The sequence below is a fragment of the Bacillus rossius genome, chromosome 5 (assembly GCF_032445375.1).
Source record: "Bacillus rossius redtenbacheri isolate Brsri chromosome 5, Brsri_v3, whole genome shotgun sequence".
Lineage (NCBI taxonomy): Eukaryota > Metazoa > Arthropoda > Insecta > Phasmatodea > Bacillidae > Bacillus > Bacillus rossius.
This window is the reverse complement of record NC_086333.1, coordinates 9712339-9729928: the sequence shown is the minus strand read 5'-3', so window position 1 is coordinate 9729928 and position 17590 is coordinate 9712339. Positions and strand designations below refer to the sequence as shown.

The 17590-nt window shown below is 38.4% G+C and overlaps 1 protein-coding gene across 2 annotated transcripts in view; it reads left to right on the top strand.

The window, feature by feature from the left end:
- Window positions 1-17590, top strand: part of LOC134531578 (pyruvate dehydrogenase phosphatase regulatory subunit, mitochondrial-like) — a 520406-nt gene that overhangs the window by 135178 nt on the left and 367638 nt on the right. The gene's annotated exons all lie outside the window — the stretch shown is intronic.

The window sequence follows — 17590 nt, the reverse complement described above, 5'->3', positions numbered from 1 at the left end:
AGATTTAGACAGTTCATTAAAACTATTTGCAAATTATTCCAGTTCTTTTGACAGCACTTCTCTATCAACTTAAGTGCGTCTTAGGAATCCCATTTTCGTTGATTTCGTTGAAGTTTTTCGGGTCCAAACAAGCGGAATCCTTCATTAAATCTTGGTTGCAGATGAATTTTTTGTTTATTTTAACTAAAGCTGTGTTGATAATGATTTTGTAGACAGAAATATAATAGAATCTCATTGGGTCTGCAGCCAATAGTGTCACTTCATCTTGGCATATCTCGTAATGTTTTTTTTCCCGGTTTTTTAGAAATTCTTCGCAATGGCAACGTGGTTTGTATGTCGATATCAAAGTTTTCGGCGTTCATTAAGTCTTGAACATCAGACGCAAATATACTTGCAGCTTTGGATACATCGTCAAAAGTATCTCAATGTTTTCGTAAATTCATATCTAAACTTTTGATTAGTCCGGAGGCTTTAAGATAATCTAATGTAGGAGTTTGGAGATACTGGCTTACTGGGGTTGATAGGTCAAACAATTTCTTGAATGCGAAGGCTGTTAGGATAGTTTCAAATTTCAAAAAGGAATCCATTAATGCCTTTGCTTGGAACGAAACCTTTGGCTCGAACTCCGTGCTCGAAGATATGGCGCATAAAGTTTTTATTAACGCGACGTATTGAGTTTTCTCCATTATAGTGGTCAAGGCTTTGTCTTTAGCCCACCATCTCGTTTTTCCGATATTCTGTAATCGTCTCAATTTGTCTTGTCCAGCTGTTAAATCTGAAGTTTTGTCCACCCATAAAGATGTGCGCTTAAATGATTAATGAATGAATACACTGGTACACTCCAAGAGTCCAAACAAATTCTTAGCCTCAGCACAGCTTGACGTCGCGCCTCCCAGCACTAAGTATAAAAGCATGCGCATTACAATTCGTGAAAATCAATTTTGGCACTTCTTCCTTCAGTTTTGCTTGAAGACCATTATACATGCCTGCCATATTTCCGGCACCATCAAATGATACCTAATAATATATTGCAAATTTAAACCTAACTGGGCTATTTCATTGCTTACGAGAGATCGATATTCTTCTCCTGTTGATTTCCAAACAGGAACCATGCTGATCATCCGTTCTTGTGGGATCCCATTCTTAACATATAGCACGCAAATTGCAGCTTGGTCATCAACGCCAACATCCTGACAAGAATCCACATTAATGCTAAAAGATTTTGCCTCCTGGATTTCCATAACAATTTCTTATTTAACTAGACGTGCACATGTATTTATTAATTTATTTATAGTGGTTTTTGTCAAAAAGGTAACAAGGCTACCTCTGCCCTTACCTTTCCCTGAGTCTATTCTTTTTTTACTTCCAATAACTGCCTCTGATATGTGGGCCTTAAGAACTGGATCATACTTTGATAACAGGACAACTAAATTAAAAAAGTTTCCATGATTCTGGTTCTGGCCTTCGGAGATATCCGTTAGCGAGTACAAGCCCTCACTCTTTCCGCGGTAAGCAATGGCTTGTTTAGATATAAATTGTATTATATCAATGATTATTTTCAGGACCAGACGCCTATTGGAAATCTCTTGCATATGTGAGATGTTGATCTACATTTCCCCCTTTTTTCTGTTAGCAAGGTGACCACGTCTAATTGATGACTGTGGCTTTCCTCGTATTTTTCGAGTTGCTCATAAATATGTTTTTTGGACGGAGTAATACCATCAATAAATGGACTTCTTCCTCCTTCATTCTTCGTATCGTCAGAGGCAAAACACATGCAGGTAGTACAAAATAGTTTATTTAATTCTAGAGAATAAGAGACATATTCTCGTCGAATTAATGTTCCTGTTGGTAACTTTCGGTAGTAAACTCGATTTCCATCAAAAGGCAAACTGTTTTTATCACCCAAAGGTTGGACAGGGTGCACAGACAAGAAACGTAATTTCTCAGCAGTCGTGGCAATTTTTCTTGGAGCAAATACAGAAAGTATTTGAATCTCACTAGAATCGTCGCCTGTTAATTTAAGCGCAGGTGATGCTAGCGCAACGCTATTGATATTTGCACTAGCTCCCGTATCGCTAGAATCTAAAAAAAATTGTTCTATAGGATTATAAATGTGTTGATATGCGGCTGAACGTGACTTGAAAACAAAAATATATTTATTTAAGTAATACATATACAATATTATAAACAAAGAGTCCATAATAACTTTTTTTAGGAAGGCAATTGAAAGAATATGCATCTTAACTTTTCCATTGTAATGAACAATTCAGTTCTTTTATGTACCTATTTAACACTAACATTTATAACAAGAGTATGACACATCAGAACTTAGAACTTAGAACACCATCAAAAATTCCCAAGTAGCACATAGTATATTATATAAAGATCTTGCATTGTTGCACTAACTGGAGCATCGGCGGGAATAGGTATAAACAGAAAAAAAAACTGTGTATGGTATGTCGCAAAGACTAAAGACACACAATAGAAGTGAAACTTTTGTATTACAGGTGGTTTAGTTCAATTCAGATAGCCCGATAGATGGCGCGACCATAGCTAGCTAGTTCATTTGTAAAATCATAGTTAGCGCTAAATCACAACTATCAATGGAAATGTTAATGAAGGAATTAAATTAATAAAGTAAATCATAAATCGGACTAATAACGTTATTTATGAATTTACAAAGTAGTTGATATTATTTGAGTTTATGTAACTCTTCTATAATGACTAAAGAAAATTAAATGAGCATCTATAATAATTCAAGTATTGCAAAAACGTAATACGTTCTGTGTTATCAAAAATATGAGAGTGAATAAATACGAAAATACGTTATGTTCCATAATTGTTAATTTATCAATGTTGTTGGCGATTTCCAATAATGCTAGTTTTAGCAATAAATTACAACAAAATATACCTATATTTGATCATAATCCATTTTTATTTTAACTTATAGGAAACTCGTTAGAAATACGCGAGGGCGAGATAAGTGACTGCAGCGAACCATGTGGTGTGGAGTGTAACTACGTTTTTGTATAATGTGTTTAAAGTGGGTGAGAGTAGTTGCATCTAGCGGCGTGGAGTGAAAATAGCTAGAAAGCAATGCAGTAAATTGTCTCGCGCTTTGCCAATACTATTTGGCTAGAGTTTCCCATATTGTCGTAGTACGATGTTTTCTTCCCGCTATTAAATTGGAAAAGTTCAGTTGGCGTTGCGTGTTAAAATTGCAGTGTTGCACTATCTTTAGGTACCTTCGTCGCGTTTGCGTCGCGCATCGATATAATGCACCTCTTTCGCATGAGGTATTATTTGAAAATCGATGGAGTTCTTAAAAACATTTAAAAATTAAATTCCATCCTTTTATATATATGTATTAAGAAATGTCAACTGTATTATGCTCCAATGAGACACGTCTAGATAAGGTGATTCCAACAAAAGTTATATCCGTACAAAAATTTCAAAACTAGTTTCAAGCAACAAGGATGGACGGATGGTCTGCTCAGGTTCACCCATTTTCGATTTATCTATTTCATTTCTTGCTAATTGTATGAACAAACTATCTGGTCTAGTTTACATTTAGGTCACAAGAGCTTCGACCTAGCCTGCGCGGGCCCCCTATCCTACCTACCGCCGGCCAGGCCCGTGGGGGGGCCCGCACAGGCTGGGGCCCGGCTGGCAAACGCCATCTTGACTATATGGCCGGTCCGACACTGGCGCTGTAAGCAAATACCGCGTCTACCATAAAAGGCAAGTGAATGGGTGTTATGGGTTTGACAGAGGGGAACATGGATGCACGGGGGAGGAGTACAGTTTAATAGAATATTATAATTACATCGTAAAATGTTATTGGTCCCGAAATGTTTGTATCAATACACAGTGTAACATAGTTACACTTATTTGTAAGTTAGGAGTATTTCAAACTTTTGGGCACGGTAAACGAATCTTACGAGATGCTATAGCTTCAATTATTTAATGTGTACTACTTTTGGTGGTGAAGCCTTTTGTACCCTTGTTCTGTTTTGTGCGAGTACATTACAATAATCGTAATTTTCACCGCGACTGAAACTGGAGAACATTGTAAAAAATCTCACGTGTCTAAAAATTTCATAAATACGCATGAACAGATGAATAGAAAACAAATTGCAATGACTACTAAAGTACTATTCCAGCTTCTTTAACAATTAATCGTTAATTTGTGGTATCATATGTGGTTTTCTACTAAGATTATGCTTCATTTCAAAATAAATTTTGACCTACTTTATATAGTAAATTTAAAATACTTATTGGTGGAAAATAACTTGAAAGTTTATGTATTTTATCGCTCAAAGACTTGTTGGAACCTACAGATTCGAAGCAATTCGATAACCCGAAGATCTTAATGAAATTTAAGAACAACCGTTACTAATACTTATCTTTATAACACTATCTAACAATGTTTCAGAACATCAAATACAGTTCCGTAGGCGCCAATACTTTAGCTACTAGCGACTTTAACAATCGCGCACCGTTCGTTCACTATTTGTATTCAAAATTAAGCTAATGGTCTATTACTATTCAAAGCATCTGTATAATTTCATTTAATTTATTTAAAAACTGACATTATAGGTTTGAATTTATCTACAACATTAATTTATTCCAAGTCAAATTCTCTAGTTACACAAGAAAGTAATCTTAGTAACATTTAGCATGTTTGAATGCAAGTGGAGCCAGGTGGAGTAACTTCCCAGTTATAGTAGAATAATGTAATAAAACGACTACTTCGTTATGTAATTATGTACCTAGATGCGTACGATTTATGAAAACATTTTTTGGTTAGTTGAGCTTTTACAAGTGCCAGTTGTGTGCATATTAACTCAAACAACAGATGTTTTCTTTTATGTTGTTTGAAATATTCATTGTAGCAATCATAATTGTATCAGTGTAGCCTACATATTGTTAGTAATTAAGTATCTCACTGTTCTTGTAACTTTAACCCAAAATATATGTTATGTGCGGTATTCTAGCGTTCAATATAAAAATGTATAAAAAGGCCTATTATAAGTAAGCATGCTTTAAAACTCGCCATTTTGTAAGGTATATTCATGATTAATTTACATATAGAATAGTTACCTAAATTATAATGATATGTGAATATGTTCCTTACTATTTTTAACTGTATAAATTGAAACAAAAATTTGTTTTAACTACGATGCATGTACACAAGATAGGCTAACTTTCAAAAGAAGGTTTGAATGAATACAAGGTTTCGCCAAAGCTATTTTCTGATGCAAGAAGTACATAGTAAATGTGTTTTTGTGTGCTTTACTGTAAGACCTATCCTACTGTAAATTCATTTCATATCGTTAACTTAATATATACTTCATAATCTTTTATCTTTTCTGCACACATTACTTATTATTTTGTGGATGCGAATTGTAAAACTTCGATTCTTGCAAGGGCCGAACACGGAATGTCAACTTTCTAATGTATTCTATATACATTTTGCAACCCCGCTGCTGTGGAACTCCCGCAACAGCGCGATTAGCAATTCCTCCCCACACTCATGCCCCAAGGCCAACCAAAGGAGAATAGCTTATTCCCTTATTCCCCGGGCAATGTGTGAGTACCATTATAAAGAACACCAAAAATTTAAGTGCAGTCAACATTTACTATCAGACCTACCTAGGATTCCACGTATACATTGCATGTAACACATAAATGCCCTATACAAAAATAAGTATATATAAAACTATAGTTAAACAAAAAATCTAAAGTTTTTATTTTGTCCTGTGCGCGCACTTTCCCGTTTGCTCGCGGCTTATACGGCAGTCCTCATGATAATACGTAAACGTACTTGACCTGTGTCCGTGCACTCCATCCAAATGATGACTATGTGGGACCGAGTGACAAGTTCATTAACTTCTTTAAGTTCATTCATCCACTAGAAAAATTATTGCCGGTCCTGAAGAAAGTCAAATTATGTCGCGAATCACAGTCTATTTTAGCATTTAGTATTTCACAGCCCCGGCCTTCGCCTATTCTGGCTATAACAAGTATGTGCGTCGACTCCTTACTTTTAGCATGTTGAGTGGGGCCCCAGCTGGTGGTCAATGCGCCTCCGCGTCGCTGCCACACCGCGGGCCAGACGGTCGCTCCGAACCATCCTTCTCCTCTCGAGTCCGGCTTGCAAGTCCCGTGCCGCACACTCGCGCGCCACCGCTGAGCGCGTCACTCGGCTACGTCACCATCGAGCTTCTTCGGCCGTCCTCGGGCACACTCGAAACAACGACACGCACACATGACTAGACGGCCGTTGAGCAAACGGTTTCACGTTGCTAGAGTCCTCCTAATGCAATTAAATAAAAAAAGACTGATAAACATAACAGTGAATAAAGAAATAACAATAACCAAATAATTAAATTATTAATTACAAAAAAAAAGTTACCGGAAACGGTAACAATCTCCGCGCCCAAAAAAAAAAAAAAAAAGAATTTGGTTTCCACGATACCTTCATTCAAAACAACCAATCAACTCTCAGACGCTAACGTAAACATCAACAGGGCAATAGGAAGAGAGAAGCTCAGAAAACGAGAGAAAAACACACAAGACACCGAAAGGGAACTCTAAAAGCACAACAAGAAGTTAACAAAAACACTCAATACGAATATCTACTGGAAACCAATTTCTTGCGCAAACAGCCTACTCAGCCAAAAAAAAAAAAATACCAAAAAAAAAAAAAAAAAAACTAAAACCAGAACGAAACCACGTTCGTACATAATGGGACAACATCTTAAACAAACAGACATTCATTTAGGTCTCAGCTGGCTTAACATACTTTTTTAAATGACTCACATGAGCCTTCCTTGTTTTGAAATTATTTTCTGGGTCCTGTAAAAGCACTGTAACTGGCCCTAAAAACTTCAAGATTTTAAAAGGACCAACATAAGCATACTCTTGCTTAGAACTCCGAAAATTCACTTTCTGACTTAATAAAAATTGTCTACATAACACCAGTTCTCCAGCCACAAAATCCATTACTCTCCTTCCCTTATTATACTGCACACTGGCCTTTTTTCGGGCCCTTTCTAAATTCTCAGCTGCTATAATCCAGTTTTTTTCTAACATACGAATGCTGGCAGCGCCAAGACATTCTTTAGGAACGCCCCATAGATTTAGGAGCGGGTGGTTTATATTACGCCCTAGGAACAGCTCGGCCGGTGTGAAGTCTGTAGCTTCATGCTTACTCATGTTAAAGGCTAGGTTTAAATGACTCAGCAGGACATCCCAACGACGCTGATCTTTCTGGTTATAAATTGTAAGAGCCACTTTAATACTTTTATTTAACCGCTCCACCAAATTAGGGCACGGATAATAGGGGCTGGTCGTGAAATGCTTTATTCCCCAGTTTAAACACATCGTTTCAAATACGTTACTAACAAAATACGTAGCATTATCCGAAACTATTTCCTCCGCTCCTCCAAACATACTCCATACTCTATTTTCTAAAGCCTTTATTACTTGGGTACTTTTCATGTCCCTCATCCCTATTAGAAAACAAAACCTGGTGAAACCGTCTACCACAGCTAAAAGGCAATTATTTCAGGACACACTACGCGGTAAAGGTCCAAACACGTCAATATAAACTCTCTCCCAAGGTCTGCTAATTTTCTGTACAGAGTAAAACCCTACCCTTGAATTATGCGGTTGCTTCGCTAATTGACATTCTTTACACCCCCTAACTAATTTTTCTACATCCTCACGCATTTTGGGCCAATAAAAATCACTCGAAACCTTCTCATAGGTTTTCTCAATTCCCCCATGTGCGCCTATCGCCAAATCATGATAATATCTCAGAATCATTGGTCTTATCGCACCGGGTGCGAAAACTACTTTTTTATTATTTTTCACAACATATAACACATCCTTGTGTTTAACAAATCCTTTGGTATTCATATCCATCGGGTTATCTAAGATCTCCCTTACTTCTAGGTCTTTGTCTTGCCATTCTTTAATATTACTAAAAACTTCAGGGAAATTTTTTAACACACTACAAAACTCAACCTCCTGCGGCCTATCCTCTTCTCCCCCCATCTCAGCTTCTCCCACAACAATTTCCGGTGTTTCAGGGGGCGGTTCCACTAGGTACTCTCCGGGATCAAACATCCGCGATAGAGCATCAGCTACCGCGTTCTCGCTGCCCTTAACGTGCTTCAGCTCAAACTTGAAAGTGGTAAGGCGCATAATCCAACGCCCTATTTTGCCTAATTGTTTAGGGTGTGAAAATAGCCAGGTCAACGCCTGGTTATCCGTCCATAATTCAAAAGTATCATATTCAATAAATGATTCAAACCGTTAAACTGCAAAAATGCATGCCAATGCCTCTTTTTCGTAGGAGCTATATTTTTGCTCGTTCGCGTTAAGCATCCTACTCGCAAACATAACTGGTTGTAGTCCCTTTTCCCCTGCTTGAAGCAACACCGCCCCTAGCGCTAGACTACTCGCGTCACATTGTACTACAAATTTTTTATTAAAATCAGGTAAGACTGTACGGGTACATGGTACCGCGTACAGCAACATAAGACTATTTATTAATTGTTTTATTATCATATATGTATTTCTTTATTAGTTATGATACTATGTTGTTTAACCTTCTAATGTAATATGTCGAACCTTCAAACTACGAAACTGTCATGCTACAGCTTAGCATTCATAAACATTGAACTGACTATACTATCATCAAACCTAACCTGATTCCATATTTAACTCATTGTCGTAATTTCACTTCTGTTATTTATTGTAATTTTTGTCTCACCACAAGTATTTTATATTTAATAGTGTTTACATTGTGTTTTGAGGTGATTGTTAATCACCCACATTATTTTGTCTGTTCTTGGATGCATTGTTTACAGCCGCAGGCTATCTTGTGTAATAGCATACCGCCGTGGGCGGAAATGCGTCCGTGAATTATGTTATGTAAAAAAAAAGTACGAATAGGCGTCTCTTCGTTAGGGCCTATCCCGACGCCGGCCTTATCTAAATTAGCATTTTTGGCATAATCTTAAAAGATCAAGTAAATTCAGTGACTTAATATTAATTGGTATGGTGATAGCTACGAACGTGAGTGTTTGCAGCAATATCAGGCGGTAAAAAGATAAGTTACCAACAAATTAAGTTGAGGCTTATGCTATAAGCCAAAGGTAGCCATATTGATCTTGGTAACGTCCTTGGTACGGACTTTTATGCGATGTTAATGTTGAGACTGATGATTATTGCAAAGTTAATTACCCATATTAAGTACATTTTTAACATCTGATGGAACAGTATTATAAATTAATATTTTTATTTCAGTGTCCTTTACAGTTCATTCTACTCAGTGGTCTTAGAGCAGAACTCCTGCAAACCCTGAGCTACAGCCGAGGTGAAAACATTATATAATAAATAAATTCTAAGATATTTATTTATTGCACTTAGATTTTTTTTAACACTGAGTTACGATAATTTTAAATAAGTTGAAGAGTTTGAACACTGAACTGTTTATCATACATGAACTTTTAGAGTGATGATAAGTTTAAATTGACGAACTTTTGGTTGAATATAAATCTGTGCCTACGTATATCCTGAAAATTAAACAACATAAAAATAACCAGGAAAGCCACAATAATCCATATCAACCCAGAATTTTATTATTATCAATATACACCATATTTACTTCCCCTTAATAACACTTTTTAATTACAGATTATTCGCAGTTGAAGTGTTATGTTTTGTGTATGTATTTGTTTATAGTTAAGGGCATGTGTTATCGTTGTTGTCGTTTTGTATTTAATTAATATGTGTTATGTTCCAATCACAAGCCGCATACATCTGAATCATTAAAATTAATTATTATTCGTTAATTCAGATATTCTTTTTTTATGTATGTGTTCAATACTCATAATCAACATAATAGACCCGTTTGGATGGTATAGCAACGGCGCCTAATTCACCAAAGTTATAGGTATTTAGCTATATTACTACCATTGGGAAACTAATACTATTGTAGCACACTTCTACTTATATACTTATAAGTACTATAGTAATTGTTATAATACATTACATTACATAACATTACATTACAAAAAAGTGGCCCACAACTTGGAGGCTCGAAGAGGAATTTCACTGTAAACACTGAAATATTATTACAAAAATGTCTTCGGGAAAAGGGTACGAACTTCGTAATCGAGCCGCTAGCCAGTCTGCTGCCATGGAGGAAGTTAGGGAGCTGGAGGAGTCAGAAGCCTCTCCATTAGACAATTACCCTGCCCCTGTTCAGGAGCAGGATGATCACAGATATGCTGCCACCTACAGTAGCAGTATTAACGTACCAAGGGAACAGGTAGAACCTGCTGTTACCCCCATTCCTGCCAAGTCACCAAGCGACTCAGATGAGGAACAATCTGAGGAGGAGGAATTCCAGGGAGTCGGGACAGCTGAAACCAGCGTGTCAACAGCTGGGACAGCAGCAACCACAGGTCCTGCAGTGAACTCCATGACTACTCAGCCCCCTAGGATAACAGATATGTCACAGTTGCTGCAACAGCTGAGATTGATAATACAAATCGAAGGACAGCAAACAGCCAGCCAGCTGAACCACTTAGTCAGTCAGCAGCAGGAGGTGCAGTCCAACCTGAACAACTTAGCCAGTCATCAGCAAAAAATGCAGTCCAACTTAGCCAGTCAGCAACAAGAGGTACAGTCTAACCTGAGTAACTTAGCAAGTCAGCAGCAAGATTTGCAGGCTAACCTAACCTGCCAGAATGCAGAGATGCGTCAACACATTGACAGCAAGATGGAGCTGCTCAACTACCGGTTGCAAGAGGGACTGACAGAGTTGGAAGGGAGGATAGAGACCAGATTGCAGGACCAGTCTCAATCAATGACTCAACTGTCAGAGCAAGTTCAGACTCAGGCATCCAGAGTTGACAATTTAGAAACCCACACTACCACCTTGGTGAGGGTAGTAGATAGGGCCAGACTGTAGCAGCAAGGACATGCCCAGGTATTGAGTGAGAGGTTAGAGGAGGTGGAGAACACAACAGCCCTACTAAAATCAAGATGGGATAGTGTGGAAGCAGAGTTCAGAGCTGTAGCAGAAAAGAATTCACAGAGTGGTGATGCAGCCATGCAGCTACAGGCCACCCAGCAGAAAGGTGGGCTGCCTAGCAATGTGACTTCTGTCACATCACTCACCCCTACCATGCCTGCACCTACTACAGCAACTACACCTGCCGTCAACCACTCTCCTCAACCACGTTCATGCTCACCTGCACACTTGGACCAGGTCACACTTATGCACCACCCCGCCAAACACTGGTCGGAGTCTATTCCCACATTCTCTGGCAAGTCACAAGAAAATCCTATTCGTTTCTTGAAGAAGTTTGAGGATTATGCCAGAACGTTTGCCTTGACAGACACAGAGAAATTAAAGTGTCTGAATTTTGCCCTCAAGAGCACGGCATTCTATTGGTGGGAGCTTCAAAGCACTCAGACTACTTCATTCGACCAATTCAAGGACCAATTCAAGAGCCAGTACTGGAGCTTGAAAGTACAAGGCAATCTGCGTGCTCAGCTACATGCTGACCGTTTTGACAGCAAGAGAGGTGGTTCGCTGGAGGCGCACATAGTCACCATGTACGAACGCACCAGGTACTTGGACATCGTCATGTCAGACGAAGAGTTCATCGCCACCATGCTAACACAGTTACCTGTCGCCTACCAAATACAAATTTCTGGCCATGCCTACAAAGATGTCACAGAGTTTCGTGATCACGTGTTGGCAGTAGACAAGTTGCAACGCCTTCAGAAGGGTCAAGCCAGCAAGGAGGAGTCTGAGAAGCCATCTCAGCCGGCCTACCAAAAGCAAGGACCAGTTAACACATACTGGCAAGGAAGAAACAAAGACGACAGACAAGCAAATGTACATCTCATAAAATGTGAGAAGAGTACCAGATACTCTGAGTCAGAGCCTAATAACAACAGCAGTTTCAAGTATGGATACAAGAAGGGTAGGAAATCATACCAGAACAAGCCCTATCCGAAGAAGAAGTGGTGGAACCAGCGGCCCAGGAGCAACAGTGAAGGTGAGGATGAGGACCAGCGGCAACAGAACAGGAAGGCGATGGAACGGCCTCCCAGGAAGTCAAGCTATAGGCATAGAGCTGCTGAATCAGATGGAGAAGCTGATTACCGCCCTGTAAACCAGAAGCGCAGCTATCCATCAACAGCTTACTACCAGCATGACTACCGAATGCCACACACTAGAGTCCCGACTGAACAGGAAGAAGGCTGCGGAAACAGAAGAAGTACCGGCCCACCTGCCAGTCATCAATATTCATTTCCCTATCCACCGCCATCTCATCATTCACCCAGCCAGCAGAGCGTGGGATATTTCCAGCGTAATACGCCTATCAACCCCATTGCTACTGAGTTCCGGACTGCTGTGGCCAATGCAGCCCATGGTCCATCGAGCAGCTGGACCGCACCAAGTGGAAACCACCCTGCTACATCATCAAGTAGCAACAACCAACGGGACAGCCCGTTATACTAGAGTGGATCCAGTTTAATTCGCCCCGAACCACGACCTCTAATTCAGAGTAAAGCCCTAAGTCTGGATCGGTCGGTGGCGATTAACCCACTCTATTTACCTGAAAGAGACATAGATACGGATGTGACGGAATGGCTAACCGGTCAAGAGGTTGAGCACCTCATCAGTAAGCGACTACAAGCAGAAGCTTTAGCCAGGAGAAAACGCAAGAGTTCATCCAGAGTAAAGCAGTTTCAAGTTGGAGACCGAGTGCTTCTAAGAACAGCTCCGGTGAGCAAGAAATGGGAACGAGTGACGAAGAAGCTGTTTCTGCTCTTCGAAGGCCCATATGTGGTAAGCAAGATCATACGTGGAAATTGCTACGAGCTGCAAGACCCTGTTACCAACCAAGTTGTGGGAAGGTATAATCTAACACATTTAAGGGCCTACAACCAGCCCAGTAATCTGTAAAGATGTGTTTGGTCAGAGCTCATTAGAAATCATCATGTATACTACTGTGGAAGATAGCATGAATGTACAGTTGTTGTATAGAATACATTGGATGGTCCTATGTAAATAGAGGACAGGACATTCTATAGTGCAAATGTGTGATGTTTCACATGTTATGCCAGCAATGGAAGTGCCAGCCATGAGATGTTATTTTTGCTGTTATTGTGTTTTGTAGTGTCTATTGATACACTACACTGGCAGCCTACGAGTGTAAGGCCAGTTTGTCCTGTGATGAGGCATGGTGAAATAGTCCACCCACACTAGGATTTTATTTTGTGTAACAGTGTATAGCCAGAGAGCTATTTATACAGCATTGCATGGCGCTAGCACCACAGAGTTGGTGTCAACATTACAACATGTGCACACGAGCATGACCAGGTGTCAGCTGTGGAATTAAAAACAACTGTGTATCCTGTATGAATACCCACTGACATGTGTGAGAATAGCTATCATGACCAAGTGTAACAGAATGTGTTAGAATTCGCTGACCAGCTGATTGTCCACATAAGCAAAAATGCACACAGCATATCAAATAAGCCACATATCACTCTTGCAACTACAAAGCCATGCAAACCCTCTAGGAACTAATTACCTTGTTTGCGTTATCCATATTATGAAATTATTGTAGCCCTTACTGATTTTTAAGCTCACTTCAGAAGAATAAAATAAAATGAAAATTGCCAGGAATTTGACTGTGTAATATTATGTGTAAAAAAATTGCACAAATTTTGGTTATAATGGGTATTATGTTTGGCATTGTATATTATTTATTTATAGAGAGCCATTTAAAAACACTTTGCTTTGAATGAATAAAAACACTTGAATTTAAATTTGAATATTAAGCAGGAGCTTAATTTATTTTAAATTTGCCACTGAAAGAAATACAACATGGTTGTATATACTTCACACACTAATTTTGTTGTTGTCACTCGAAAGTTATCATTTCTTAAAGTTTCAAACGACCTACTTGTTGGGGTCTATTCTTCTGGCTGTGATACAGAACATGGAACACTGGTGTCGCGAGCAAGAGTAAATAATTTTCTGTGCTACCCAGTTGTTGCCTGTGGCCAAAGTGTGTAACAAGTGTCAACAAAGTGTGATGAAATCAGTCAGACTAACATGTTGAAATTATAATTTCACATCAACAGTGAAACAAAAAAAAAAAAAAATTATTGAACACTGCAAGACATGTGTTATGTGAAAACACAGTATGTACTGATGGTACAAAAACATATTAATACACTATTATTGTCTGCAAGTCTGCAGTATTTGAATTTAATTAATAATGTTATAAGATGAAATAACATGAGATGAGTTTAATGAAATGAACTACTATTATTATTGCAATAATAAGTCCTTTAATGGTATTGCAATTATTTATGTAGTCATAGTGACATGAAATGTGTAAATGATTATTGTATTATGATGTGTTAGAATATTCTTGTATATAATTCCTAAGCCCAAGAGCAAAATGTAAATAAGCCTTTACTTTAGTAAATTACAATAGGTAACTAAATAGTTTGAGAATTAAACTCAAGGCAACTTGTTATACTTGAGATAAAATAGTATCAATTATTATTGATTTCTAGTACAATATGAACTGTAATCACACTATTACTGAAATTAGTGGTAGTCAAATTAATTATGTTACCAGAAAATAACTGAAAATAATTGCTATGTCTATGAGCAAATATGTAAACAAAAGAAATATTATCTAATATTTATAGCATGAATCTACTGTATGTTAGTACCGGTACAATAATAATGGTACCAGATTACCCTGTGGATCATGGTAAATTTAATATTAATAGGTTTAAGTTATAAACAAAATACATTAAACCTTCTTAATAATAATATATATATTTTAATTGGTGTAATTAAATACTTTTCCTAGCATTTTAAATGGTTATTTGTGGTTGAATGGTTATGATCGAGGTGACCCGAGGCTACGACTGGAAAGCACAGATAGGACATTGTTGTTTTGAAGAAGTGAAATTTGCGAGTTACGCCCGAGCTATAGTTAAGGACGCCCGTGTAAGTGCGCCTTGAAAGTGTGTTTGAACTAACCGCATACGCAACGACTGTGTAAGGACCCAACTCCGACGTCCCACGCTAGTCGTGAAACGTCCCGATGTCGGACCAGGAACACCGCCATCGCCATCAGCAGGCACTGTCTCGCCGAGACGCCGCCTCCCGCCAGCTGAGAGTGGTGTGGATCCCGCCGCCCTTGTAGCTGTGCAGTCTACAGCTGGGATCTCGCGGCAGGTGGCCGTGAGACGGTTCGCCGTCCCCGCCACCATGTCCCCTCCCGTGGCGCTGTCAAGGTCACCGACTCGTTCCAGGGTGCTGTGCAGTAGCGCCTGACGCCGTGCTGGACCTGTGTACACAACAATGCAGGGCTTGCAATTGTTCTTTTCGCTATCTTCACAATCGTAAGTACACTTACCAGTGTCTGAAATGTGTCCGTGCCTCGTAAGCCCTTCCAGACTGCCATCAACGATGGAGCAACGGAGAAAAACGTTGGAGTTTTGCGGAGCTGCGTGACGCAGGTCTTGACTGTACGACCGTTCAGCGAGAAGTGATCGCGCGATCCAGTGTCGTTGCGGATTGGGTGTCGCTTTGGCGCGAAATTTTCCCTCCCTCCACTCCTGCTCCTAGTTCAACCGCCGTGCGCTTTGTTTTTTTTTTTTAGCTCGCACCTGCTGAGGGAAAAATAAAATATAAAAAAGACGTTTGCTCGCCAACCGTCAATTTATCGCGTGACCAGAATTGACTGAAAGAAAGGGTTAAGATGAACTTTTGAAAACCCCTAGACTTATTAGAAGGATCTTTCACAAAACTTCATCTGGGACAGCATTCTGTACGGGTACATGGTACCGCGTACAGCAACATAAGACTATTTATTAATTGTTTTATTATCATATATGTATTTCTTTATTAGTTATGATACTATGTTGTTTAACCTTCTAATGTAATATGTCGAACCTTCAAACTACGAAACTGTCATGCTACAGCTTAGCATTCATAAACATTGAACTGACTATACTATCATCAAACCTAACCTGATTCCATATTTAACTCATTGTCGTAATTTCACTTCTGTTATTTATTGTAATTTTTGTCTCACCACAAGTATTTTATATTTAATAGTGTTTACATTGTGTTTTGAGGTGATTGTTAATCACCCACATTATTTTGTCTGTTCTTGGATGCATTGTTTACAGCCGCAGGCTATCTTGTGTAATAGCATACCGCCGTGGGCGGAAATGCGTCCGTGAATTATGTTATGTAAAAAAAAAGTACGAATAGGCGTCTCTTCGTTAGGGCCTATCCCGACGCCGGCCTTATCTAAATTAGCATTTTTGGCATAATCTTAAAAGATCAAGTAAATTCAGTGACTTAATATTAATTGGTATGGTGATAGCTACGAACGTGAGTGTTTGCAGCAATATCAGGCGGTAAAAAGATAAGTTACCAACAAATTAAGTTGAGGCTTATGCTATAAGCCAAAGGTAGCCATATTGATCTTGGTAACGTCCTTGGTACGGACTTTTATGCGATGTTAATGTTGAGACTGATGATTATTGCAAAGTTAATTACCCATATTAAGTACATTTTTAACATCTGATGGAACAGTATTATAAATTAATATTTTTATTTCAGTGTCCTTTACAGTTCATTCTACTCAGTGGTCTTAGAGCAGAACTCCTGCAAACCCTGAGCTACAGCCGAGGTGAAAACATTATATAATAAATAAATTCTAAGATATTTATTTATTGCACTTAGATTTTTTTTAACACTGAGTTACGATAATTTTAAATAAGTTGAAGAGTTTGAACACTGAACTGTTTATCATACATGAACTTTTAGAGTGATGATAAGTTTAAATTGACGAACTTTTGGTTGAATATAAATCTGTGCCTACGTATATCCTGAAAATTAAACAACATAAAAATAACCAGGAAAGCCACAATAATCCATATCAACCCAGAATTTTATTATTATCAATATACACCATATTTACTTCCCCTTAATAACACTTTTTAATTACAGATTATTCGCAGTTGAAGTGTTATGTTTTGTGTATGTATTTGTTTATAGTTAAGGGCATGTGTTATCGTTGTTGTCGTTTTGTATTTAATTAATATGTGTTATGTTCCAATCACAAGCCGCATACATCTGAATCATTAAAATTAATTATTATTCGTTAATTCAGATATTCTTTTTTTATGTATGTGTTCAATACTCATAATCAACATAATAGACCCGTTTGGATGGTATAGCAACGGCGCCTAATTCACCAAAGTTATAGGTATTTAGCTATATTACTACCATTGGGAAACTAATACTATTGTAGCACACTTCTACTTATATACTTATAAGTACTATAGTAATTGTTATAATACATTACATTACATTACATAACATTACATTACAAGACTAACACCGGGGTGTGGGTAATGGCTTCCTTTAGGGCTATAAAGGCTTCATTCTGTTCTCTCCCCCATTCAAACTTAACATCTTTTCATTTCAAATAGTTCA